The following is a 3,063-nucleotide window of genomic DNA, read 5'->3' on the forward strand; positions in this document are numbered from 1 at the left end:
CAGAGGGTTAACATTATAGACCTGAGAATTTCCCTCTCTTTGTTGGAATGTGTTTGTAAGAAAACTACGTTGTCTTCCTTTCAGTACCTCTGTGTAAGTCCCAAATACAATAAATACACCTGGTAATCTGGGTATTTATGTACCAATATGACTCCAATGTGATAAATCATATTATGTCATGCCAAAAAGATCTGGTGTCAGTTATTTGAATGGGAAACTTGCCTGAGAAAATGTCTTTATAACTGTATTTATACTGTGTCATACTATATTTTTACTTTGCCATTGTGCCGGAAGAAAACCTATACTTTTCTGACTGACTTCATTATTAAATATGCATAACATTCACACACAAGTTGAAGAAGAAGAATTTTAATTTCTGTGAATAAATGTTGGTATTTAAACTTTTTTTTTAAGTTGAGAATTTCCTCGGGGCAGAAAACTTACTATTGCTGTTCATACATTTAGTCAGGATTGACAGGAAGATGATGCCTTTCTATTCTGCTAGGATGCAGAACTTTGTAGTGACTCATTTGTTTGGGCCAGTTATGCACTCTGAATGGAAAATACCCGAATGTTAAGGAAGCTGTGGTATGATAAACTGAAGAACAACGCATGTGTTTGAGTAGAAGAGAACACTTCAAGGGCAAACTGAAGTATTACTTCAAATGATGTGCGACTGATGCAATTAACTGGAAATTATAAAAAGTAGACAGATCATGATGATACATAGCACTGCAACCCAGCATGATTCTTTCTGGGAAGATATGAAGAGGGAATGTGGATGTAAAGAGATGGCCTTGAAGACAGCCAAAAGTTCAACAGGCACCATTTTCCTATGTGTCTGTGTAACAAGTACTGAAGAATCAACTGCTTATCTACTAGAATTTTTAGTTGCAGTCCCAACTGTAGTGAGTGAAATTGCCAGTTCTGACTCACCTGAAGTTTCAAAAGGCAGCACAACAACAATGTAAGGAGAACTAAGGAACTGAAAGAACCTTTAAAAGGTCATCTAATTCATCCCTTTATCCCCAGAGTCCAACAAGACAATTTAAAATCATTCCTGAATGAACTTTATCTGATTTTTTTTAAAGACAAAAACATTTCCAGCTAGAGATTCCATAAAGTTTTAAAGAATCTGTAAAATCTACAACTACCCTTACTGCAACAGAGTTTTTTTTCTTTTGTTTGGTTGGTTTTTTTCCTTCCCTCTTTTTTCACTGTAACTTAAATTCTTCACTTACCCCATCTGCAATTAGAATAAGAAAACAATTTTTTCTTTCCTTTCTGCTATGTGTATTACATTATCCCACTTTTCAGCCTTCTCTTGCCTAGATTAGATAACTACTATTCCTTCCTTCTTTCCACATAGATCATGTTTTGCAGACCTCTCACTTTCACATTGATCTATTCTGGACTTTGTCCATCTGGAACATATAATAGAGATCTTACTAGCTGCACAATAAGCAAGATGATTACTGAGTATGACTTGCCAACAATAGTTTTATTTATGCATGTCAAGAAAATATTTGTCTTTTTCTTAAAAGTGCAACATTCTTGCCCTACCCTAGCTTGTAATTCATAATCACCGACATCCTCCTCATCTCCTCTGCAAAAGAGTTAATAAATCACCTTTCCTATGTTTGCAGCGTTTGCTTATTTTTGTAGGAAGTTGTCTTTATTGATTGGTATCCTTTGTTTTTAAATTCTAGCTTTTGAATATTTTTGAACTGTTACAAGGTTTCAAACGTGCTTAAATCAACTCTACAGTGATGTCACTTGCATGTTTGATGAGAATACTTCTTGTTGCTTCATACCAATTTGATTAGTTGTGATTTTCAGTGCCATAGGCAGAACACTATTGCAGAGTTTCATCTTGCTATACTTTGTTTTAATGCTGAGCCACTGATAATTATTTAGAGAAGTTTTTTTATCATGTAGCTATAGATGTATATAGTTATAACAGTTTCATTTAACCTGTTTTGGTTTTTATCCCATAATATAAAAATGTTATAGGAGAAAGTGTCAAAAATTCTACTAATAACCAAATGATAGCTATCTTCCCCTGTATTCCAATATTCCTATCTACATAGGTGCATATAAAATAAGATGGCATTTTCTATTTACATAGCAATTGCATAAAATAGGGAAGGGTATTCCAAGCAGAGTGTTCTTCTCATAGGGGACTTCTGGAACAGTTTTGTTGGTGTTTTCCTTTTCCAAGAGGTTAGGTGAAGTTGTTGAAATTTGCATCACACTGCTGTGTGAAAGGAAGCAGCAATCAAATAAATGGTGTCATTTTCATGAGAGATCTCTTTCTCTCTGCCTTTCTGTGTGTATTTGGAATTTGACTGAACCAAAGAGTGAGAAGTTATGGATTAGATTTAGAAACAATTTCTAATAAGCTTAAGACAAATTACAAAACCTTTTAAAACTCTCCTTCTTTTTCCTTGAGTTTGAAACAGTTTTAGCAAATAAGAAGTTGTGCAGAAAGAGTCTGAGAGATGCAGTACAGTGGGTTAAAGACTTTTCACCTTTGTACCTTTCTAAAAATAGCACACCTTGCACATTGACCGTGGGGTGTGACTGGTTTTAAGCAATGCAGGATAGACATAAAAACATAGAATCCTTTAGGTTGAAAGAGATCTCTTAGATTAACAGTTAACACAGCACTGCCCTGCCCACCACTAAACCATTACATCTCTGTGACTTTTAAATACCCCTAGGGATGGCAACTTAACCCCTTCTATGGGTAGTCTGTTTCAATGCTTGGCAACCATTTCCACAAAGAAATTTTTTGTAATATTCAATATAAACATCCTCTGGTGCTATTTGATATAATTTCCTCTTGTCCTATCACTTATTCCTTGGGAGAAGAGACCGACACCCACCTGGCAACAGCCTCCTTGTAGAGAGCAATGCAGCTGCTCTGAAGTGGCCCCAGGACAGGGACATTTGGCCATGTTTGCTGCCTCCTCGCAGCTGCTGACCCACTCAGGGGTTGCTAACTCTCCACAAGTGCATGTAATTTCTATTTGTCTGGATCCTAAAGTCTGATCTTGGTCA

This window comes from Chamaea fasciata, unplaced genomic scaffold, assembly GCF_029207755.1.
Source record: "Chamaea fasciata isolate MVZ Bird 193981 ecotype frontalis unplaced genomic scaffold, bChaFas1.0.hap1 SCAF_1, whole genome shotgun sequence".
NCBI lineage: Eukaryota > Metazoa > Chordata > Aves > Passeriformes > Sylviidae > Chamaea > Chamaea fasciata.